At 45.5% G+C, this 26,115-nt stretch overlaps 1 pseudogene; it reads right to left on the bottom strand.

Moving 5' to 3' along the window:
• Positions 1-11,050: 11,050 nt before the first annotated feature.
• Positions 11,051-12,592, bottom strand: Eef2-ps2 (eukaryotic translation elongation factor 2, pseudogene 2; annotated as a pseudogene).

Consider the following 26,115-nt stretch of genomic DNA (forward strand, 5'->3'; position numbering starts at 1 on the left):
AGCAGTGGCTGCTCTTCCAGAGGACAAAGGTTCAATTGCCAGCACCCACATGGCAGCTCACAACTATCTATAACCCCAGTTCTTGGGGATCCAACACCCTCCTATGGCTTCTGAAGGGTCCAGGCACATACACATTACATAGGCAAAATACTCATACACGGAAAATAAAAATAATTTTAAAAATCTTTTAAAATGAAACCCAGAAAGCTAGATAGCAACAGTTTCAAAAATGTAATTAATAAGCTCAGTCTACATAAACATACCACAAGTATATGCATATGTCCACATATATTTTCGTATGATCTATTATAACATATATATTATGTATGTGTGTGTGTACATTGAGATGGGAGAAGAGAAAGAGAATAGTAACAAAAATCAAAGTTCACCATATTTTTGCACATTCTTGAGAACATATGGAAAAAATTACTTCAAAATCAGACCAGGAATTGGGCCATAAAATAAGTCTCAGTAAATTCCAAAGGTGCAGGATCATAACCATGCAGACCTTAGTCCTCAGCTCAAACGCAATAAAATTAGAATTTAATAACAAAGGCAGAACACAAAGAGCACCAGGCACACCGAAGAGAAGGCAGCCACATGTTCTGGAGGCAATCCAAAGGGGAAATGAGGATATTCTTAGGGGGTAGCGATAATGTGTATGCTTGTCTGTGGTGCTGCCTCAGTTTCTCCAGCTTGGCTTTATACTCTTTTTTTTTTTTTTTTTTGGTTTTTCGAGACAGGGTTTCTCTGTATAGCCCTGGCTGTCCTGGACCTCACTTTTTAGACCAGGCTGGCCTCGAACTCAGAAATCCGCCTGCCTCTGCCTCCCGAGTGCTGGGATTAAAGGCGTGCGCCACCACGCCTGGCGGCTTTAAACTCTTGATGCCATGTTGTTTGTTTGTTTGTTTGTTTCTGTGACAGGTTCTCAGTCTGTAATTCTGGCTGGCCTGGAGCTCATTATGTAGACTAGGCTGGCCTCAAACTCACAGAGATCCTCCTGCCTCCCAAGTGCTGAGATTAAAAGCTTTTGCCACTATGCCTGCCCCTCTCACCACCATTCTTGATGTGATCACAGCGAATCAGTAATGTCTATGTTAGTACATAAAGTAGCTGCGTGGTGTGCGTGCGTGTGTGGGGTGCGGGCTGTGTGTGTGGGGTGGAGTGTGGGCTGTGTAGAGGTATGAGGTGCGGGGCTTGTGGGTGTGTGGTTTGTGGGAGGGTGTGAGGTGCAGGCTGTGTGGCGGTGTGGGGTGCAGGCTTGTGGGGGTGTGGGGTGCAGGCTGTGTGGAGGGTGTGGGAGTGTGTGTTGTGGGAGGGTGTCGGATGCAGGCTGTTTGGGTGTGGAGTGTGTGGGTGTGGGGTTCAGGCTGTATGGGGGTGTGGGGGTGTGCGGGTTGTGGGAGGGTGTAGGATGCAGGCTGTGTGGGGGTGTGGGAGTGTGGGTTCAGGCTGTGTGGGGGTGTGGGGTGCGGGCTGTGTGGGTGTGTGGGGTACAGGCTTGTGAGTGTGTGCAGTACAGGCTGTGGAGGTGTGGGGTGGGGGTGGGAGAGTGGGGTTCAGGCTATGTGGGGGTGTGGGGTTTAGGCTGTGTTGGGGTGTGGGTTGCACTCAAGTGTGCAAATGTGGAGACATCAATGTCAATGTTAGGAGTCTTCCTCTGTCTCTGTCTATCCTTTTAAAACTTTTTGTTTTGGTTGGTTGGTTTTTGTCTTGTGGCAGGGTCTCACTATATAGCTCTGGCTGCCCTAGAACTCACTATGTGGATCAGCCTAGCCCAGAGATCACAGAGATCCACCAGTCTATGTCATCAAGAATTGTGACGGGGGGGGGGGGCGCGCGGAGAGAAGGCTCAGCGGTTAAGAGCACCAACTGCTCTTCCGAAGGTCCTGAGTTCAAATCCCAGCAACCACATGGTGGCTCGAGACCATCCGTAACAAAAAATCTGATGCCCTCTTCTGGAGTGTCTGAAAACAGCTACAGTGTGCTTACATATAATAAATAAATAAATATTAAAAAAAAAAAAGAATGGTGACAGGGGGCTAGGTGTAGTGGTGAATGTCTTTAATCCAAGCACTCAGGAGGCAGGAGAATCTCTGTGAGTTTCAGGCCAGCCTGGTCTACATAGGTAGTCTACCAATATCATATATACTTATATAAATATAATTATATATTTATATTTGTATATATATTTATATTTGTGTACACACACACACACACACACACACACACACACACACACACATACACATACAGTTGGAAGCAGAGCCTCACCATGGTACTAGGATTAAGGTGTTTGCCACCACACCTGTCTCCATCTTATTTTTGGAGACAGGGTCTCTCTCAGAATGTTTGGCCAGTCTGGCTGGTCAGTGAACCCCAGCGACCCTCTTGCCTCTGTCCCTGAGGCCCCCAGCACTGGGGCACAGGTGTGTTCTGTGCCTGACTTTTCTGTGGGCTCTGGGGTCCAAGTCCACTCCTCATGTGTGTGCAGCCCTTCACCCACTGAGCCGTCTCCCCAGCGCTGGGCAAGTGCTCTGTGCCAGGCACTGTGCCTCGCTGTCCTTAAAAAGAGCATCCTAAACTGTGGGAGAAAACTAGCCCTCTGCTTACACACAGTGTGGTCTCCGCAGATGCAACCCCAAGCTGGAGGACTGGCTACAGATCCAGGTCAGCTTAAGGGGATCATCGCTTCCAAAGCATTGTTGCTGCTTTAACGTGTGTGGGGTATGGGGGTTATGGGACTGGAGAGATGGCTCAGCAGTTAAGAGCACTGACTACTCTTCCAGAGGTCCTGAGTTCAAATCCCAGCAACCACATGGTGGCTGTAATAGGATCTGATATCCTCTTCTGCTGTGTCTGAAGACAGCTACAGACACATATATAAAATAAAGTGGGGGCATGGTTGGTGACCCACCTGTCCTCCGTGACTGTTTTGCAGTGTGTGTTTGTTGTGGTTCTAGGATGAGATCTGGGACCCATGCTGGACATATTTTCCTGTATTCCCGGCCTTTCTTTTTTTGAGACGGGTGGGTCTCTCACCGTAGCCAAGGCTGGCTGTGAAGTCTTATTCCTCGTGCCTCAGATTTCCTAGCGCTGGAATAACAGGGATGCCCCACCATGTGTAACTTTTTTTTTCTAACGAATGCTCTCTTAGTTAGGGTTTTACTGCTGTGAACAGACACCATGACCAAAGCAACTCTTATAAGGACTACATTTAACTGGGGTGGCTTACAGATTCAGAGGTTCAGTCCATTACCATCAAGAAAGGAACATGGCAACATCCAGGCAGGCATGGTACAGGAAGAGCTGAGAGTTCTACATCTTCACCTGAAGGCTGATAGGAGAAGACTGGCTTCCAGGCAGCAAGGATTAGGTTCTTAAAGCCCCATGCCCACTGTAGGGCCACACCTCTAAATAGTGCCCTTCCCTGTGCCGAGCATATACACACCATAGCAGATAGTGATACATAGAAGTGTGGAGAAGTCTGCATTTACCTCTGCTTCACTGTAAACAGAAAGGTCTAGAATAAAAGACAACAAGTGAATTAAAATTAGTCACAGTGAGACTCAGTCTCAAAAACCAGAACCATCTAAACAAACAGAAACCAGGGACACAGGGGAGAGGAAGAAGAAAAAAGTTTTTAAGACTTGTTCTTTTATTTATGCATGTTTGTATGCACTCCACATGTGCAGATGTCCGCAGAAGCCAGGAGAAGGTGTCCAATCCCCTGGAGCTGGAGTTACAGGTGTCGTGAGCCATCTGACATGGGTGCTAGGACACCTCCTCCAGCGGGCCCACACCTTCTCCAACAAGCCACACCTCCTCCAGCAAGCCACACCTCCTCCAACAAGCCACACCTCCTCCAGCAAGCCACACCTCCTCCAGCAAGCCACACCTCCTCCAGCAAGCCACACCTCCTCCAGCAAGCCACACCTCCTCCAGCATGGTCAGTCCTCTTAATCCTTCCCAAACAGTTCCACTAACCTGACAGCAAACATTCAAACAGCTAAGCCTATGGAGTCCATTCTCACTCAGGCCACCACAATAGCCAAACTCTATCTCAAAACAAATAGCTAAAATTGGAACCAGACCTGTCCTAAATCTGTCCACCAGATACCTTCTTAAAGAGAAGGGACAGGATCATACTGTTCCCGAAAACAGGCAATGACCCATTTTAATTTTGAAGCATTTTTATTTTGTTTAAGTCACCCAGAACTATGACAAAATTGTAAATATGGGGATCTTAATTTGGAGAGCCACCTACCTACCAAACCCCAGCAGAGTAGCCTCCCCATGCAGCTAGTATGGGAACATTGCCTGAGGCTTCCTTCTGTGATACCTTCTTTTCCACGTTGGAGTCCCATCATCCTAGCTCTGTATAAGCACATGTTTTCTGAACATCAGTATCTGCAAGTCGTTTTCTGTAAGACCTGGTCAGGGTGAAAACCCTGAAATTGGACAAGGAGACAGTGATGTCACCACTTATGCAAATATATTGGGCTGTTAGCATGTGTTCATATACATGTAAACACACTGATAGTTTTGCAGGGTCAAAGGTTTACTTAAGTTTTTCTTTGAAGGTTTATTTATTATTATATGTAAGTACACTGTAGCTGTCTTCAGACACTCCAGAAGAGGACGTCAGATCTCATTACGGATGGTTGTGAGCCACCATGTGGTTGCTGGTATTTGAACTCAGGACCTCTGGAAGAGCAGTCGGTGCTCTTACACACTGAGCCATCTCTCTAACACCTTATTTAAGGTTTATATTTACTATTGTCTTATTTTTTTAAGGCAGAGATTCTCACAGGTCTGGAGCTTGCCAGTTCAGCTAAACTGGCTGTCCAGTGGATCCCAGGCATCCTCCTGCCTCTGACTCCCCTATTTATGCATCACAGGCTGCATCAACCAGTTTTTCATGTGGGCACTTGGAACCTGAACTCAGGCCCTTACATAGCCATACTCTTTGGCTACTTTATTTGGTTCTTACCTCTATAACCCTTCGCCACCCTAAACCCTAATCCTTTCCAACTCACAACACTAGGCAGAAGAGACAAAAGGTTAGAGGGGAAAGGGGTATATATTTCTTTAGTCTACTTCCTGCTGATTAAAGTGCTTTTATCAACACTTAAAGGGCCAGTTCCTAGGGCAAGTCCAAGTCCAATCTTGGTTGTTTTCAGGATATCTAGCTTTTCTTTCTTTCTTTCTTTTTTTTTTTTTTTTTCTCTGTATAGCCCTGGCTGTCCTGGAACTCACTTTGTAGACCAGGCTGGCCTCGAACTCAGAAATCCACCTGCCTCTGCCTCCCAAGTGCTGAATTAAAGGCGTGTGCCACCACCAGCCGACCTAACTTCTCATCTCTTTGCTCCAGAGCATCTGACAGAGCACAGCAGCAGGGACGAGGAACACCAGCTGCTGCAGGAACCACAGCAGGGGGAGCAGCAGCCTCCATGGCTGCTCTGAGGTCCTCACATTTGTAACCTCTCAAGAGTGCCCAGATTTCTTTTATTCTGTTTAAGTCACAAAGAACTATGACAACATTTTAAATATGTAGATTTTTTTAGATTTATTTATTTATTTTACGTTTTTGTATGAGTACACTGTAGCAATCTTCAGACACACCAGGAGAGGGCGCCAGCTCCCATTACAGATGGTTGTGAGCCACCATGTGGTTGCTGGGAATTGATCTCAGGACCTCTGGAAGAGCAGTCAGTGCTCCTAACCACTGAGCCATCTCTCCAGCCCCCAAATATGTAGATCTTAATTTGGAGAGCCAGTTCCTTAATTTGGAGAGTAAACTGCTTGCAGGACAATCATGCCGCTCCTAAAGCACGAGACAAATCATAGTGATCGGCTGTGGGCAACCTGAAGCAGCACATACTGCACACCTGGGATTAAAACAAAAATGTAATCACATAACATTAGTTACTGGGTTTTTAAAGAAACCAAAATTCTCACTAAGCTCTTAAGCTTATGTAGCTAACACTTTAAGGACAGCCATCTATCTCTCCAGTCCACACTGGCTCTTTGTCTGACTTGTGGGTGCCTGCCAATGCTGCTATCTTGAACTTAGCTGCTTTACATGGTCTGTGATCCTCCATGAAGCAGTGTCTTGGAGAGATGAATACAGGACCTAAGAGAGGAGCGAGACTATGCATTAAGACTGGAGAGTATTTGTACACATGAGGGGTTTCCAGTGGGGCTCCGCTGCACATCAGTTTTGATATGGGAGGAACAAAGGGGCCTCCCTCCTTAGTGAGGATTTGAGAAATCACGTCTCCTGTCATTCTCAACAGAACTCAGAAAGAGCTGTCAGTCAGGACCTGTCTTTTCCATTTTGGTTCCTGGAGAGAAGATTTGTCAGAAAGGGAATGTTTTCCTTTTTATTTTTTTAGGCTCCAACCTGCTTCACGATTGGAAAGTCCTCATCTTTTTTGACATCAGATGGGCTTCCGTTTTTAAGCCTTGAGTTAGAGGAATGCTGTCTTGGATAAAAATATACCTGTGGGGAAGGGAAGGGAGAGTTTGCAATACAAAAAAAAAAAAAAAAAGTAGCCTAGTTCTAACCATGATGGGCAAGCAGACGATGACAGAGACAGCCACCTAGTGCACAGTCCCGATGCTCTAATTGTCTCAGATGAGACACCGTGGAGCAGAGTCATTATCCTGACAGCTCGGCCTATCTCTCAGACTATGGATGTCAAGAAGGCAGAAACTGGGAGTCAACTCCACGTCACAGGGAACGTTATTGTAGAGGTTTTTCTTCAAAGGGGGGTGGGTGGAGATAAGGATAAATAAAATTCATTTTCTTAGACTATGTAGGGGTAAGAAAATCAGAAAAGAATCTAAATTTAACTGAATTAAAGACTTATTTCCAAACTGGGTGGTGGTGGTGCACACCTTTAATCCCAGCATTTGGGAGGCAGAGGCAGGCGGATCTCTGAGTTCGAGGCCAGCCTGGTCTACAGAGTGAGTTCCAGGACAAAAACCCTGTCCAAAAAAAAAAAAAAAAGAGAAAGAGAAAAAGAAAAAAGAAAACAGATTTTTTTTCATACAATATATTCTGATTATGGTTTCCCTTCCCTCTACCCCCCCCACCAGTCCCTCCCCATCTGGATCTACCTTCCCCCTTCATTGGAAGACAAACTGGCATCTAAGGAATAATAACAAAATAATATTCAGATAAGAATAGGGCAAAGGAAACACACAGAAGGAAAAGAACCCAAGGGAAGCCACAAGAAACAGATCTAGACGACACAGTGACACACTTGTTTGCACATTCAGGAATCCAATAAAAACCCAAAGATGGAAGTCGTTTTATATATATATATATAATATTTTACATATTATATATATGTAAAAGCTGTAGGGTAAAAATAAATAAAAGTAAAATTAAAAAAAAATACAGAGTCCTAATGTGACATTATGAGACAAGTCACCTCCAAAAAAACATTGAGTTCTTTGTTGGCCACTGAAAGGAGACTTCCTTACAGATAATATTGTTTGATTTGCAAGTGATTAGCACGTGGAGATAGTTTCTGCATGAGTAATGGGGGAAGTTTCAGGTAGCTATTCTGGAATTTATTGTGTAAATCCTGCCGGCCTCAAAAATCACAGACACGCCTGCCTCTGCCTCGCAAGCAATGGAATGTAAAATGGTGGCCCCACGCCCTGCTAAATGCTTTCTTTTATAAGTCGCCGCCGCGGGGGTCGGGGATCGCGGTGTTTTTGTCAGAGCTGTAAAAAGGTAACTAAAGCTGGTGGCTTGGAATCCTGAACATGTCTTAGCTGTCACTTCCTCCACCTCCCCATTAAGGATGCACACCAAAATCTCCTTTACTTACGCAGCATTGGCTCCAATCTATTTTCCCTTACTGCTCAGCTGCAGATAGACCTTTGAAACCTGCGGAAAGTTCCAGACTTTCCAGTTATGACACGGTTTTGTGACCTCAGGCTACTTTATCGGTTTTCTCACTTCACAAGGTCACTGGACGGCCAGTGTCAGCATTATCTTGTTTTGTTTTCGAATTTAGCAGCAGAAATAACATTCATTTAATCGCCTTTTCCCTCTTCCTCCTTTCATCCTCTTTCTAAACATAAACATTGACAGCTTTTTAAATTTCCTGCTATTCTGAACTATTTTGTTCCTTTCTAATAGCAATGCCGTTTATGTAGACCATGGCGCCGCCTCGTGGCCAAGTGGGACAATTACATTTAATTTTTGGTTTTGTGGGTTTTTTGGAGGGGGTTGATTTGGTTTTGTTTAAGATGCTGAGGTGTGTTAGAGTTAAGATGACAGGAGATAGAATACGGAGGTTGCCTTTTAAAGAGGTAAAATCTCTTGTCTGACTGTCTGTAAGAGCTGAAAAAATTTCTGGGACACCCGCCTATCAGTGCTAAAGTCAGCCGAGTCCAGGACAGTTGGGGGTGAGCTGGTTCCTCTGGGCTTTTTTTACCCTGCCATGCTGCTTTGTACAGAGTGAAGTTTGGGGCCCATGCTTTAGATACAAGAAAGGATTATGAAAGGGCTGAAAGATGGTGCAATTTCCTGACAGGATTTGGCATGGGCTTGGGGGAGCGGGGGAGAGGTGGGGCTTGGGGGAGCCACAGATGGAAGACCTGAGGTGGTGCAGGGAGAGCCAGGCGGAGAACCCTTTAGGCTGAAGAGAGAGGACTATAAAGGATGTACACCAATCTTGAAGGTTGTACAGCTTGAGGGTGGGTTTTATCAAACGATTTTTCAGGGCTAGAGAAATGGCAGAGGCCCCAAGTTCAGCTTCCAGCACCCGACCTGGGTTGTTCACAGTTGCCTGTAACTCCTGCACTGTAAGGGTCCGAAAAGCGCTGAAGGAAGACCCCAGACTCAGTGCACAAAGACAGAGAGGGTTGATTCTATAGAAACGACCAGCAGGTGCGGGTCAACCATTCTCCAAAATGGCGACCTCAGACAAAGGCCCAAAGGCCTTCTTGTAGGGAAGCAGGGAAACTCTCTAGAAGGAGTAGGTAATCTGGAATGGGATTGGTAGGAGCCAAACAGTGACATTAGTAGAACTTTGATTGGCTACTATGTTAGTTAGTTCTGCTATATTTAGAGAGTGGGTTAGGTAATCTAAAATTTCATTGGTGGGTGCTGGGGAGGTCACAGGGGTCGGCTTCTGATTGGCTTGTGCCAGGAAGTCAGTGGTCCACAATCCTGCGTTATGAATGTTTAACTACAGGATGAGATAGGGCTGCCCAGCACACATTACCCACACTGGGGTAAGATATTTCCCCATTTTTGTGGTTATCCCCAGGCTATTCTTTGAGCGGGGGTGGGGGTGGGGTGGTGGAGGCAGCGGTGTTTATGATCTTGTCCTGGATTTTATGGTCTCTTCCTGGAGCTGGTTCCTTATGGCCTTCTTTTCAGTCAGGCCTGGTCCTTTTTATTTTTTGTTTTCGTTTTTTTGAGACAGGGTTTCTCTGTATAGCCCTGGCTATCTTGGAACTCACTCTGTAGACCAGGCTGGCCTCGAACTCAGAAATCCGCCTGCCTCTGCCTCCCAAGTGCTGGGAGGCCTGGTCCTTAAATGGAGACAAATGGGCTTTCATGTTGTCCTTTAAGTGCCAGTGGACTGGATGCCTTCTTCTGGTCTCTATAGGCACTGTACATATGTATGCATACATAAGTTAAAATAAAATATCAGTCTAGACATGGTGGTGCATCTGTTCGGTCCCAGAACTCAGGAGGCAGAGGCAGGTGACTCTCAGTAAATATGAGGCCAGCCTGGTCTACAGAGCTAGTTCCAGGACAGTTGGGCTACACAAGAAAACTGTGTCTCAACAAACCAAGTAAATAGGTTTTATTTGTATTTTATGCATACTTATGCTTTGCTCGCATGCTTGTTCTGAAGAGGGTGTTGAATTCCCTAAGACTGGAGTTACAGATGATTGTGAACTACCGTGTAGATATTGGGAACCAAACCTGGGTCCTCTGAAAGATAGCAATTGCTCTTAACCACTGAGCTGTCTCGCCAGCCCCTAAAATAAAAAGATTTTTAAAAAAGCTTTTATGTGGCCAGGCAGTGGTGGTGCATGCCTTTAATCCCAGCACATCGGAGGCAGAGGCAGGCTGATTTCTGAGTTCGAGGCCAGCCTGGTCTACAGAGTGAGTTCTAGGACAGCCAGGAAAACTCAGAGAAACCCTGTCTCGCGGAAAAAAAAAAAAAAAAAAAAAAAAACCAACAACAACAACAACAACAAAAAGCTTTTATGTTCCTTTCTGTACTTGTTTCTATCTTTGGCCATCCTCCCAGGATTCTAACAATGGTCAGGACTGCTTGCTGGCTTTTAGCTACTAGTATCCTTCAGCTTAATATATATATGTATGTATATATATATATTACATTTATTTATGTGTGTATGTGCATGTACATACATGCATTCATGTGGGGGGAGGGGTCAGAGGACAACTTTAAAGAGTTCATTTCTTTCATTATGTGAGTCCCAGGGATTAAAAGTCAGCTCACCAGGTTTGGCAGTGTCTTAGGGTTCCATGGCTGTGAAGAGACACCATGGCCAACGCAACTCTTATAAAGGCAAACATTTAATTGAGGCTGCCTTACAGGTCAGAGGTTCAGTCCATTATCTTCGATGTGAGAAGCATGGCAGAGTCCAGGCAGGCATGGTGCTGGAGGGGGGTGAAAGTTCTACACCTTATTGTGAAGCGAATCAGAAGACTGTCTCCCACGTGGCTAGGAGGAGGGTCTCAAAGCCCACCTCCGCAGTGACGCACTTCCTCCAACAAGGCCACGCCCACTCCAAGGAGGCCTCAAGTCTTTTTTTTTTTTTTTTTTTTTTTTTTGCGGATCAACCACTGTAGTTTATTACTCCAATGATTCCCACAGCGGGTTGCAAAGTCTAAGGCAGGCTGCCTGCCTTCCTGGAGGCACTTACCCCACCTCCCCCTCTGGGGGAACTCCACTTGGCCATGGACCCCAAAAACCTCTGAATTCATTTATTTAGACTTTTGGACATCTGCGTGTTTCCCTCTGAAAATGTTAAGAGCCGTGTCCCGCCCACCCCACAGCCTGTCAGTCCAGCCTGCAGAGAGATTCCTTGTAATTCCGAAATAAATAGAATTGGTAGCAAGTGAGTGCTGAGTGATGTCAGGGTGGCCCCAGCAGTCTCTAGAAGAGCACTGTGGGACAGTCTCAAGGTGTCTTCTGATGGGTGGGCACTGTGCAGCGTGTGGCAGTGTGAGGCTGCCTACAGTTTGTCCAGGAAGTTGTCCAGCGCTGGGATGTCCTCTTTCAGGCCCTTGCGCTTGCGGGTCTCAGCTACCGCTTGGCTGGGGCGGCTGCTGTTGTCAAAAGGATCCCCAAGCAGGATCTGCCAGTGGTCAAACACGCACTGGGGGAAGGCCTGGCCGCCAGTGTTGGATCACAGATCAGCGGTGAAGCCAAAAGACTCATTGACAGGCAGGTATGCCTTGACCACAAACATGTGGGTACCAGCCACCTGGGACTCCTCAAACACATGGCCACGCTTCCTGTTCAGGACACCGTAGATGCCACCCACCACTTGCTCAGGACACTGGATCTCCTCCAGATAGATAGGCTCCATGAGGCAGGGCTGTGCGGTCAGCACACTGGCATAGAGGCAGCGGCGTGCTGTGGGGATGATCTGGCCACCTCCCTGGTGAATGGCATCAGCATGCAGGGTCACAACATGAACATCAAACCGCACACCACGCATGTTCTCCTCACAGAGAGCGCCCTCCTTAGTAGCCCACTGGTAGCCAGCCACCACACTGTCCTTGATCTCATTCAGGTACTGCACGCCCTTGGTGATGTCGGTGAGAATGTTGGGGCCAGTGCCATCAGGGCCAAAGCACCAGATCTTGCGGGCTTCAGCAACGTCCCACTCATACTTTTCGACCAGGTAGTGAGCACATGCCTTGAGCTCCTGGCGGGCAGACACCTCACCCTTATCGATGTCCTCTGCCAGGCCATCAGGGAAGGGCGTGGCCTTCATGTACAGCCGCTTGTGCTTATTGGGGGACTTGGACAGACACAGCACGTTGGATTCCTCACTGACTGTCTCCCGGTATGACACAACAGGGTCAGATTTCTTGATGGGGATGCAGGCATGGTCCTCCTCCAGGTCCTTAAGGCAGATCTCCAGGTGCAGCTCACCGGCGCCAGCAATGATATGCTCTCCAGACTCCTCAATGATGCACTGCACCATAGGATCAGACTTAGCCAGCCGCTTCAGCCCCTCCACCAGCTTGGACAGGTCAGCTGGGTTCTTGGCCTCCACTGCCACCCGGACGACAGGACTGACGCTGAACTTCATCACGCGCATATTGTGAGCGTGCTCAAAGGTGGTGATGGTCCCGGTCTTCACAAGGAACTGGTCCACTCCGACCAGCCCCACAATGTTTCCACAGGGCACATACTCAATCAGCTCCACATAGCGGCCCATCATCAGAATGGTTCTCTGGATAGGCTTCAGGTACAGGTCCTCTTTCTTCCCAGGCGTGTAGTTGGGGCCCAGGATCCAGACCTTCAGGCCTGTGGACACCACCCCAGAGAACACTCTACCAAAGGCACTCCAACAAGGCCACACCCATTCCAAGGCCACACCAACTCCAAGGAGGCCTCAAGTCTTAATGGTGCCAGTCCCTGGGCCAAGCATATTCAAACCACCACAGGCAGCAAGCACCTTTACCCACTGAGCCACCTCACCAACCCTCCATGTTTTAAACAAAGGTATGTGATTATTTAAACATGTGGGCAAAAATTCCATGCCTGAAAAGAAGTTGGGAAACAGTTCTAAGATCCTCCTATGCCGAGTGCCCCCCACCCCCCTTCCTATCCTGGCAAATGACATCCCCATTACTTCTGCCACTAGCTGGTACGAGGATTCCATCCAGCAAGCACACAGGGACACCACACCAGCTATGATCAGTCACCCGAAGTTGGCTGTTCCCTGTGTTTGATGAGATGTCCTTGTCTGGTAGCAACTTCTGACCTTACTGCCTGAAGCTCTGTTTACATCAGAGCTGATGCACATCACAAGAGATTTCTGTTGGAATGAAATGACATCTTGAGTCTCTCCAACACTAGAATTTTCTGACTTCATCATCCTGTTTATTCGGGGCGTGTGTGTTTATTTTTATTTATTTATTATTTTTATTTATTTATTTATTTGTTTGTTTGTTTGTTTGTTTGTTTTTGAGACAGGGTTTCTCTGTGTAGCTCTGGCTGTCCTGGAACTCACTCTGTAGACCAGGCTGGCCTCGAACTCAGAAATCCACCTGCCTCTGCCTCCCAAGTGTTGGGATTAAAGGCTTGCGCCACCACACCCGGCCCTTTATATATATATTTTTTTAACTCCTTCAAAAGATTAGATATTTGCCAGGCTGGAGAGATGGCCCCGCAGTTAAGAGCACTGACTGCTCTTCTGAAGGTCCTGAGTTCAATTCCCAACAACCACATGGTGGCTCATGACCATCCGTAATGAGATCTGATGCCCTCTTGTGTTGTGTCTGAAGACAGCTACTGTACTTACATATAATAAATAAATAAATCTTTAAAAATTAAAAAAGAAGATTAGATATTTGGCTAGAGATCTAAAAGACAAAGATTAAAAACACTAGTCTCCATATTTGTGCTGTGAAAACACTCCCTAAGGAAAGCAAAAGAGCTAGTTAGCCAGAACTCTATTTAAGTAGTTTACATTATAACATCAGTGCGTGTTGAATTCTAGAATGTATGTTTTCCTGTGAATTTAGTAGTATATCCTCAACTCAACTCAACTCAAAAAACAAAACAAACAAACAAACAAAATACAGGGCTGTTCTTTTCTTTTTTTTTAAACATTGGATAATCCTCTTTTTTAACTTAATTTAATTTAATTTTATTTATTATACATAAGTACATGTAGCTGTCTTCAGATCTTGTAAGACCCCCTTTCGGGGACCCCTACTCTAGTCTCGGGAGTGTGAGAGCACCCAAAGAAACATGAGGACCCAACTTGCTGTAATTATATGAGGACGTTTAATTACGGAGCTCCGGACCGACATGTATCCCACACAGGAGATAACGGATGCCGGCCACGAGGCTCGAAAGCTAGGGATTTTTATGGGGTAAGGGGCTTAGGGGTGTGGAATTCAGCATAGCGACACACTATTGGCTTATTCAAACATTAACAGAAAGATTACAGGGCATCAAGACTTTGTTCCTGTGGGCTGGGGGCTTATCTTTGTTCACATAGCAACCAGTTGATGTATGACTTTACCCGGCGTTAAGGGGCAGTAGACAGAGGGGAGGTTCCGGCCAGGTGGTGTTGACTCAGATAATATGGCACTGCTATGTCTTCACAGCCCCCTTTATCTTATGGTCAAGATGTTCCCAGGAATGTTTTAACTACAAGGCATACCCAGGTTTGTTTTTCTCTTTTCTCAGCCCCAGGCAGCCTCTAGGCTCACAAACAACCAGCAATTTCTGAGTACTTTATATGACTTACAGGTCTTGAAATTTCATCTTTCTTTCAATCTCATTATGGGTGGTTGTGAGCCACCATGTGGTTGCTGGGATTTGAACTCAGGACCTCTGGAAGAGCAGTCAGTGCTCTTAACGGCTGAGCCATCTCACCAGCCCGGGCTGTTCTTTTCTAAAAGATGTGTTTGTGTTTATTTGATGTGTGTATTTTGCCTGCATCTGTGTGCATAGTGCTGTGTGTGTGTGTGTAGCCCCTACAGTGGTCCGAAAGGAAGACGATCCCAGAACAGGAGTTACCGATGGTTGTGAGCATCCGTGTGGGTGATGGAAATCAAGTCAGGATTCTCTACCAGAGCAGACAGAGCTCCTACTCTTGTGTTTTATAAAAATAAAGAGAGAAGGAATATGTTTGTGGATGTGTAGTCAGTTGTGGGGCGAGGGGGCGCCTCCAAGAGCCCTTGCTGAGGCATCCCTTCCCCCTGAGGGACCAGCCACACGACGGTATAGCATAGAGCTTATTCAGAGAGAGCGCTCGCGAACAGAGTAGAGGCTGGCTACCAGCTCCTGGAGAGAGAGAAGAGGGAAGGGGTGAGAGGACAGAGCGAGAACAAGGAAGCAAGAGAGAGCGAGCGGACAGGGCAAGCGGACCCTTTTATAGGGAGTCAGGCACACCTGGCTGTTGCCCTGTAACTGTGGGGCGGAGCCTAAACAAAAAACGCTAACACCTACCTGCCGAGCTGGCTCTCCAGCCCCCAGAAAACTTCTTCTCTAGTTTTGTTACATACTAATATTTTCCTAATTCACTCTCTCTCTTCCTATTTCCTTATCTCCCGGTACTTTCCTGGGCTCTCTTACACCGCTGAATAATGACGGCAGCAGCTGTCCTTGTCTTGCCTACTGAGAGCAAAGGACGAGTCTGGATTTGCTGGGATGCTGTCTGTAGTCTGAGCTTTATCACAAACGCATGTTGCTTTACTAAATATGTCCTTGCATCTATCGAACAAAATAATGAAGCCTTTCACTGCACTTATGTTTTTTCTCTCTCTCATGTATTGACTGACTAATTGATGGTGTACACACTTGTGTGTTGTGATGTATGTGTGGGGGTCAGAGGACAACTGTGGGAGTCAGTTCTAGGAACTTTGCTCAGTTCATCAGCCTTGGCAGCAAGCACGTTTACCCACGAAGCTATCTTAACTTCCCTCCCTCCCTCCCTCCCTTTCTTCTTAGTTTTTATGTGGTGGTGGTTGTTGTTTTGGGTGTTTTGTTTTTAGAGACCGTGTCTTAGTGTGCAGCCCTGGCTGACTGGGGACTCTCTTCATAGATCAGGCTGGCCTTGAGATCCACTGATCTCTTGACTCCCGAGTGCTGGGATGAAAGGTGAGCGCCACCACATCACATCGTTCCACTCATTTCACGTCTTAACGCTGTGGGTGTTGTTACTGGATCCTTAAAAATCATAAATCAACTTTGGTATTCCTAGTATAAATATAATGTGACTGTCATATTATATCCATTTTATATGACATTATTATTATTATTATTATTATTATTATTATTATTATTATTGCTTCCATGTTCCCAAATGAGATTGGGTGGTTGTTCCTCCTCCAGACAGAAAGGAAGGAAGAAAGATAGTTAGATTTTCAGTCAATGTGTTAGGTTCAGTCTGGCCTTTAACTCTCTACGTAACCAAGGATGACCCTGAACGTCGGGTCACCCTGCTTCCACCTCCCTAGTCCCCAGTCTGGGTTCTGGGAATCTAGTCCAGGGCTACTGCGGCCCGGCAAGCACACTACCCGCTCAGTCATGGCCACAGCGCAGAGATTTCTTTATTTGCTTTTTTGATGACAACCTTCGGTAAAATCACTGGAGTTTGGGTCTATTTTATATTTATTACCAATTTAGTTTCTTTAATAATAGCAGAAATCTTCAGTTATTCTATTTCTTCTCAAATTGGCTTTGCCAGCTAATTTTTCTCCTGAAGAATTTGTCTATTCTATTCAAGTTTTCAAATTCATTGTAAGACTCGTTCATCATGTCTTATGGTGATGGTGACTCCTGCTGTGACCACTCTTTCAATCTTGGATTCTCTCTCTCTCTCTCTCTCTCTCTCTCTCTCTCTCTCTCTCTCTCTCTGCCACCTGTGACATCTTTACATCTTAATTTTTTAATTTTATTTTTATTAAAGATTTATTTATTTATATGAGTACACTGTAGCTGTGTTCAGAAACACCAGAAGAGGGCATCAGATGGTTGTGAGCCACCATGTGGTTGCTGGGAATTGAACTCCGGACCTTTGGAAGAGCAGCCAGTGCTCTTAACCACTGAGCCATCTCTCCAAGCCCTGCATCTTAATTTTTAAAAATTATTTATCAGGGTACATCGGCCAAATTAGCATACATATCAAACATGTCCTGGTAAATAATCATAGTTATCTTGGTTTATTAATTTTTAAAAAAGATTTATTTATTATTTATTATATGTAAGTACACTGCAGCTGTCTTCAGACACTCCAGAAGAGAGAGTCAGATCTCGTTACGGATGGTTGTGAGCCACCATGTGGTTGCTGGGATTTGAACTCCAGACCTTCGGAAGAGCAGTCGGGTGCTCTTACCCACTGAGCCATCTCACCAGCCCTTATTAATTTTTTAAAATTATAATTTGTTTTACTTGACACGTATGAGTGTTTTGCCTACATGCATGTGGTGTGTGCACCACATGTGTGCCTAGTGCCCACGGAGGTCAGAAGGTTCATCAGAGCCCCTAGAACTGGACTTACAGATGTTTATGAGCCACCACGTGGGAGCTGCGAACCAAGCCTGCATCCTCTGCAGGAACAAGTGCTCTTAACTGGTCTTTGTTTTCTTGGACTGGAGAGATGGCTCAGTAAGTAAGAGTACTTGCTGCTCTTCCAGAGGACCAGAGTTCAAATCTCAACACCCTTATCAGGTGGCTCACAATTTCCTGTAACTCTAGCGCCAGGATGTCTTGCGCCCTCTTTTGGTCAGTGCTGGTACTGCGTGCACATGGTGCACATGGAAGTACACAAGCAAATACTCATATAAATAAATCATTTTTATAAGAGAGATTTTTGTCTTAAATCACAGAGCATTTGCACCATAATTCATTTAAAGAACTGACTTGTGGCATTCTAGAATCTCTCTGCTGTGTGTATGTTTCCTATGATATCTGTTCTTAAGTGTTAATCTTCTCCTTTATGTTTTTGTATATATGAGGCTCTTCTCTCTATCCCACTGCTAATTTTCCGTATAATTTGATTTGTGTGGAGGTCAGAGGACAACTAGCAGCAGTCATTTCACCTCTTCTACCTGCGGGTCCCAGGGGCTCAAACGTAGGTCCTCAGGCTTTTTAAATTTATTATTTTTTATTTATTTATTTTGGTTTTTCGAGACAAGGTTTCTCTGTGTAGCCCTGGATATCCTGGAACTCACTTTGTAGACCAGGCTGGCCTCGAACTCAGAAATCCGCCTGCCTCTGCCTCTCAAGTGCTGGGATTAAAGGCGTGTGCCACCACGCCCAGCAATCAGCTCTTTTTAAATCCATGGCTACACTTAGACATCTTCCAGAGGCCACTGGAATCACGTCTAGAAATGTGCAGTATTGTCTTCCAGCATTTCCATACTTCTTTTTAGAAAAAGCACACCCCACCCCACCCGCCCCCGTTCCTGTTATCACTCTACCCTAGAACATCAAGTCACTGCAAGACTAGGTACATCCTCTCCCTCTGAGGCCAGATAAGGTGGCTCAGTTAGGGGAACAGGATGGATCCACAGGCAGGCAACAGATTTAGGGAGAGTGCCCTCTCCAGTTGTTGGAGGACCTGCATGAAGACCAAGCTGCACATCTGTTACATATAGATAGGAGGCCTAGGTCAAGCCCATATATCCTCTTTGTTTGGTGGTTTAGTCTCTGGGAACCTCCAAGTGTCCAGGTTAGTTGACTCTGTTGGTCTTGTTGTGGTGTCTCCATCCTTTTGGGATTCTCAATCCTTCCCCCAGCTCTTCCACAAGGCTACCTGAGTCTATCCAATGTTTGATTGTGGGTCTCTGCACCTGTTTCAGTCAACTGATGGGTGGAGCCTCTCAGAGGACAGTTTGCTAGGCTCCTGTCTGCCAGCATAACAGAGTATTATTAATAGTGTCAGGGACTGGTTCTTGTCCATGGGATGGGTCTCAAGTTGAGCCAGTCATTGGTTGGCCATTCCCTCAGTCTCTGCCTAATCTTTGTCCCTGCACTTCTTATAAGCAGGACACATTTTGGGTTAAAGGTTTTGTGGGCAAGTTGGCATCTTTATCCCTCTACTGAGGGTCCTGCCTGGCTACAGGAGGTGTCTGCTTCAGGTTCCTATCCCCCACTGCTAGGAGTCTCAGTTAGAGTCACCCTCATAGACTCCTGGGAGCCTCCCCCAAACCAGGTTTCTGGTATGTCTTGGGAATCTATTCAAAATGCGCTACCATACCACTATGTTCATAGCAGCTTTATTCATGATAACCAGAAACTGGAAATAACCCAGATGCCCCTCAAGTGAAGAATGGATAAAGAAAATGTGATTTATTTATGCAATAGAATATTATTCAGCTATTAAAAACAAAGACATAATGGAATTTGCAGGCAAATGAATTGAAGTAGAAAATGTCCCCCTGAGTGAGGTAACCCAGTCACAAAAGGACATGCATGGTATGTACTCACTGATAAGTGAATATTAGCCGTAAGGTACAGGATACCTACACTCCACTCCACAGACCCAAAGAAGCTAAATAACAAGGAAGGCCCAAGTGAGGATGCTTGAGTCTCACTCAGAAAAGAGTCTCACTCAATAAAACAATCATTAGAGGTAGATGGAGGGAGGGAACTGCACGGGAGAGAAGGTGGGGAAGGGAAAGGGGGTGTCAGGATCAGGTGTGGGGAGAGAGGAGGACAGACGACAGGGAGAGTGAATGGAAATGGGGGGCATCTCTAGGTTCTGGGGAGCATTCTTTATACCACCTTGGTACAGGAGATTCTTGACCATGCCCGTGCCTGGACTGTAAGCAGGTCTTGGGGTACAGAAATCAGCATCTGAATGCACAGAGAGCAAGACCCTCCACCAACACATCACCATCTCTGTTTTACAGCAGCAGGTGTTGGGTTCTCCTGTCCCCTCTGCGCTGGGAAGTGAGATAACATTGAAAACGTGGGAGAACATGACCTCAGCAGCTCAGCTGACAGAGATCCAGCCCTACTGGGTGTCAGTGTGCATAGTAGGGAAACTCAGGCAGCAGGGTGAGGAGTGGAGTGTCGGAACTCCGAAGGGCAAGGCTGCTAGGAGGTGGCCATGCTAAAGTACGCGCCTTTCAGAATGTCCTCCAATCCGAGCCCATGGGTCAGGAGATGCTGAATGTTTGAAATGCACATTATTTTATTTTAGCTGAGAGCATCCAATAGCCAGGACGTCAACCATGTCAACTGATTCCAAAGGCACAGGAGAAGGGGGGAGGGTACAAATCTGTCTGCTGCATGATCATCAAGATTTCCGCTAGCCTAAGATCTATGTTTTATTTCTTTATTTCCTTCATGACTTTGTGGGGAGGTTGCCAGTACCACAGCCTGAGTGCGGAGGTCCAAGGACAGCTTGCAGGAAGGAGCCACTTCTCTTCCAACTATGTGGGTCCCAGGGCTCGAACCCGAGTCGTCGGGCTTGCGGAGAAATGTTTTACTTTGCTACGCTATCTCACCAGCCCCTTAACATTTATCTTTAAATTAGCATTCCTCTTTCTTTTCTTTTCTTTTACTGAGAAGTATGAGTCATACATCATTATGAGTACATTATAGTAATTCCATAAATGTCGACAATGAGTAATGCTCAAATTAGGATAATAAAGATTCTGTCTCTTCGAACATTAATCATTTCTACAAGCTGAGAATGTCTTCTTTGCAGCCATAAAAAAAAAAAAAAAGAATCACAGAAGTTGGAGAGATGGGGCTGGTCTCCCAGAGAATCCCACTTGACTTCTTTTTTTCTTTTTTTTTTTTGGTTTTTCTAGACAGGGTTTCTCTGTATAGTCCTGACTGTCCTGGAACTCACTCTGTAGACCAGGTTGGCCTCGAACTGAGAAATCTGCCTGCCTCTGCCTCCTGAGTGCTGGGATTAAAGGTGTGCGCCACCACGCCCAGCCCCAGTTGACTTCTAACACCCACATGCTTGCACAATGGTCTATAACTTCACTTGCCTGGTATCCAGTGTCCTCTTCTGCTCTCCTCAGGCACTGTACACATACGGTGCACAGTTACAGATGCAGACCAAAACCCGTATATATGAAATAATTTTCAAAAATCAAAAGTCACTAACTGGGCACTAGAAAACCAGAACCAATTGCTCCTCTCCCACAGAACTGGGCCTCTTATTTAACTGATGTCTGCCCTGCTCCTCCTTTCCTGGTCAGGCTCTAGTGACCACAGCTACAGATCACTCATCTATGAGTCTTCCCTCATGTGGTATGTGTTTTACTGTTTCTGGGCTATACCATTGTACACCACAGCCTCTAATTCTATCCATGGTGCTGCAATTGACAGGATTTCATGACTGAGTAGTTGTCCTGTTTGTTTGTTTGTTTGTTTGTTTGTTTTTGTCAACTTGACACATGCCAGAGTCACCTGTGGAGAGGGAGCATCAATGGAGCAACTGTTTCCACAGGATTGGCCTGTAGGCAAGCCAGTGGGGCATTTTCTTAACCAGTGTTTGATTTGGGGTGGCCCAGACTACTGTAGGAAGTAGCATCCCTTAGCAGGTAGGTGGTCCTTGGGTGAGTAAGAAATCAGGCTGAGCAAGCCATGGAGAGCAAGCCCATCAGCAGCACCCCTCCATAGCCTCTGCACCAGTTCCTGCCTTTAGATTCCTACCTTGAGTTCCTGCTCTGACTCCCCTCACAGATAGAGTATGGCCTAAGAATTATAAGCTGAAATAAATCCTTTTCTCCCTAAGTTATTTTCAGTTTAATTATAGAAATGGAAACCCTACCTAAGACAATAATATTCTTGTGTGTGTGTGTGTGTGTGTGTGTGTGTGTGTGTGTATCACTGTTTATAAAGATAAAATCTTGCTATATACCTTGTTGAGCCTTAAAATTCTTTCTAAAAATTATCAACTTTATTTTTTTAATCATTTCAGTAATTTATGTATATAGGTATTTTGTCTACATGCATGTCTGCACACCAAAGGGTTGCAGTGCCTTAGGAGGCCAGAAGAGGGCATCAGATCCTCCATACCTGGAAGAATAGACAGTTATGAATGGCTGTGTGGAAGCTGGGAATTGAACCCAGGTCCTCTGTAAGAATAGCCAGGGCTCTTAATCCCTGAACCATCTCTCCACCATATTTAATTTTTATTTATATGTATGCATGTGTATCTGAATGTATATATAAACATGTGTGTGCATGTACCCTTAGAGGCCAAAAGAGCATGAAGGATTCCCCCTGAAGCTGGAATTACAGGCAGTTGGGAGTTGCCCAACTTGAGTGCTAGAAGCCAAGCTCTTATACAAACTCTTAAATGATTGATTGATTGATTGATTGATTGATTGATTGATTGATTTAGACAGGGTTTCCTCTATGTAGCTCTGGCCATCCTAGAACTCACTCTGTATACCAGACTGGCCTTGAACTCACAGAGCTCCTCCTGACTCGCTTTCTCTTGAGTGCTGGGATTAAAGGCACGCACCACCACGCCCGGCTATGCTTCAACTCTTAAACCCAAACTTTAGCTTAAGGTCCAGTCCCTTAAACTCTTGTTCTTTCTGCCCCTGCATCTCTAGTTTTGGACTTCGTGTCTCACAATACTCAGTTCTGTGTTTCATTTGTCCATTTATCCCCTCCGACAGTTTTCCACACTAACTCCTTATCTTAGCTACTGTGAACAGAGTTTGCAATAAACCTGGGGCTACAAACTTCTCTTCCCATAACAAGTTAATATTCTTTGGAGGTTGTCTGAGGCACTGTTCCATTGCTGTGAGGAGACACCATCACCATCGTTTACTTGGGGCTGGCTTACAGGTTCAGAGGATTAGTCCATTATCATCATGGCAGAGAGCATGGCAGCAGGCAGGCATGCTGGAGAAATTGTTGAGAATTCACTTCTGACCCACAGGATGTAAGCCAACGAGAGAGAGACTGAGCCTGGCATGCATGGCCTGTGAAACCTCCACTCCTATCCCCAGTGACAAATCTCCTCCAACAAGGCCACACCTCCTTCAACAAGGCCACACCTCCTCCAGCACAGCCACACCTCCTCCAACAAGGCCACACCCCCTCCAACAAGGCCACACCTCCTTCAACAAGGCCATACCTTCCCCCAACAAGGTCACACCCCCTGATCCTTCCCAAACAATTCCACTAACTGGGAGCCAGACATTCAAATACAATATGGGGGCCATTCTCATCTAAATCACCACAGAGATATTCAGTAATGAAATTGTTGAGTACACTGTGGTACTCATTTTGTTAAAAAAAAAAAAAGAATCCCAATGTTTCCCAAATACCCATATTTTATTGATGAAATTACACAATACCAGGGAAAAATGTGTGAATTTGTGGTCTAGGAGTAGAGATTTTTCTGTGTGTTTGGAGACAGGATCTCACACTGTAGCTCAGGATTTCCTTGAATTGCCAGCTAATCTTTCCCTCAGCCCCAGAAGTACTGTGATGACAGACATAAGTCACCAATGCTTGGTTCAAAAAATATTATCATGGGGGCAGGGAGTGATCCTGAGATAAGATTACCCCTGCCTGGTACACTGGTGGGGGACAAACCCAAAAAGAGACAACCCCAGATTATTTGATGCAGTCAGATTAGTTGATGCAGGAAGACTCACCCTAAATCTAAGTAGCACCTTATAATGGCAGCCCACACACACAAAAAGAAGTGGATGGCCGGGCGGTGGTGGCACACACCTTTGATCCCAGCACTTGGGAGACAGAGGCAGGTGGATTTCTGAGTTCGAGGCCAACCTGGTCTACAGAGTGAGTTCCAGGACAGCCAGGGCTACACAGAGAAACCCTGTCTCAAAAAAAAAAAAAAAAAAAAGAAAAGAAAAAAAAAAGATACTGGTGACAACCTAACACCCACCAATAGAGAAATGGTTGACTGACGTGACAGAGCTACATGACAGAGACTCAAAGGGAGTGTGGAATACATATCTGGATATAAGGTATTAAAAAGAAATGCTATAGGGGCTACAGAGATGGCTCAGTGGTTAAGAGCACTGACTGCTCTTTCAAAGATCCTCTGAGTTCAATTCCCAGCAACCACAACCATCTGTAATGAGATCTGATGCCCTCTCTTGGTATGTCTAAAGACAGCTACAGTGTGCTTATAATAAATAAATAAATAAATAAATAAATAAATAAATAAATAAATAAATAAATAAATCTTTTTAAAAAAGAAAGAAATGCTATAGATGATATACATTTGACACAAATCATGTGAGCAGAGAGTAGCTGGCAGGGAAGTGGCTCAGAAGTGGGAGCAGTGATCTCCTGAGTGCCCACAGCTGGGTGTTTGCCTCATTTGGGAATGGTCTGATGGGAGGTTTTTTTTTTAATTGTGTAACCAATCAGCTGGCTAGGTATTTGTAATTGGTTGAGCTCCCACCCCTGCTAAGTCAGTTACTAAAAACTGTGTTCTGGAGTGACAGGAGAGAGCTGGGTCTTAAAACCACCCCAGGCTGACCTTCCTTCCTTCCTTTCTTTCTTCCTTCCTTCCTTCCTTCCTTCCTTCCTTCCTTCCTTCCTTCCTTTCTTTCTTTTTTTGTTTTCGAGACAGGGTTTCTCTGTGAATCCCTGGCTGTCCTGGAACTCACTCTGTAGACCAGGCTGGCCTCGAACTCAGAAATCCACCTGCCTCTGCCTCCCGAGTGCTGGCATTAAAGGCGTGCGCCACCATGCCCTGCCAGGCTGACCTTTCTGTGTGGAGCTAATGGGAGCGTTAGCCAATGTATTTCCATAGGAAAAAACTTCTACCCACAAGATGTTTGTAGAGTGTAGCATAGAGAAGGAGAAACAAACCAGGCATGATTTGTCCCTCAGAACAAAACAAAACCAAAAAAAAAAAAAAAAAAAAGGAAAAATAGAAGGAGAAAGAAAGGACACAGATGCCCACACTCAAGTGCGGAAACACTTTTCATACTTTCAAAAGCAAACAAGAAGTACAGGCCAGACGAAGGGCCAGGAGAGGGAAATGAAATCTTTTGGAATGTATCTCGCTGTGAAGCTCTGACTTTGGAATTGCCTAAATATTTTATACATTCAAAAAATTTCGAAGTAAGTTAAAAGGCTGAGAAGGAAGCACTGCCTAAAATCCGAAAAGAAGTAAAAAACCAGTACTAAATTATGTATCAAATTGACGCTGTACTCTTAAGATAAAAGACTTATTTCAAGTGACTGGTCCAGCCTTCAGTGTGGAATGCGTTACAGGCCAAAAGAGAGCCACAAAGAAAGCAGAAGCCTCCACCAGCCACTGTTTTATGAGCATCAAGATTGATGTTTGCGGTCACTGTGCACACACAGCAGCCCCGTAAATTATTGCAGCAATTAAAATTATAGTTAGAAATCAAGACTTTCGTGTCACACACACACAAAGACATTCTGACTTAATGCTGAAGCGACATAGTCAGGCCTCAGGTCAGATGCTCAATTCGAAGAGGAAATGTTATCTCGAAGTTTTGAGGCCTTTCATCTATTGAAAACAATGTGATTTCTAAGTCAGTCTACGGCAGAAAGGAGGACACAGCAACAATGAACATAACCTTGGCCGAGCAGACCAGAGCACCGAGAGACATGCTGAAGGCTAAACTGGAGACGGGGTGCTTTGAGTTTTTCCCAGGTTGCTTGTTATATCAAAAAGCCAGGATGTTGAAGCTAAAAGATGGTTCAGTGGTTAAGAGAACTTGGGGCTCTACCTCAGGACCCAGCTTATGTCTGGCTGTAGCTCCAGTTCTGGGAGGCCCCTTTCTGGCCTCGCTGGGTGCTGTGTACATGTGATGCACTTACATAGAAACTGGCAGTCACAAACACACATAAAATAAAAGTAAATAAGATTTTATTCTTAAATCAGGATAAACCCAAAAGACAAAAGAGGTAATATCAGAAACTCAGCCTGCAGGGCTCCCTTGGTTCAAAAAAATTAGCCTGAGCATCCAAAATGACTAACACTGTTCAGGGTCGTACATACTTGTAACAGCAGCATTCCAGTGGTGGAGACAGGAGAGTCAGAAGTCCAGGACTGTAACTTCTTAAGCTATAGAGCAAGTTCAAGGTCAGACTTAGGTTACACATGATCCCCCATCTCTCTCAAAAAAAAATGTGGAGGGGCCTGGAGAGATGGCTTGATGGTTAAGACCACGTGTTCTTGCAGAAGACTCAGGTTTCATTCCCAGTACCCACATGGGGTCTCACATCTGTCTATAATTCCCAGAATCTTATGTCCTCTCTGTCCTCCATGGGCACTGCATGTATGTGACACACTCACTCACATGCAGGCAAACACTCATACCCATACAATTTTTAAAAGTTACAGATGATCCCAGTACTCGGGAGGCAGAGGCAGGCGGATTTCTGAGTTCAAGGCCAGCCT

This window comes from Mus musculus, chromosome 4, assembly GCF_000001635.26.
Source record: "Mus musculus strain C57BL/6J chromosome 4, GRCm38.p6 C57BL/6J".
Classification (NCBI taxonomy): domain Eukaryota; kingdom Metazoa; phylum Chordata; class Mammalia; order Rodentia; family Muridae; genus Mus; species Mus musculus.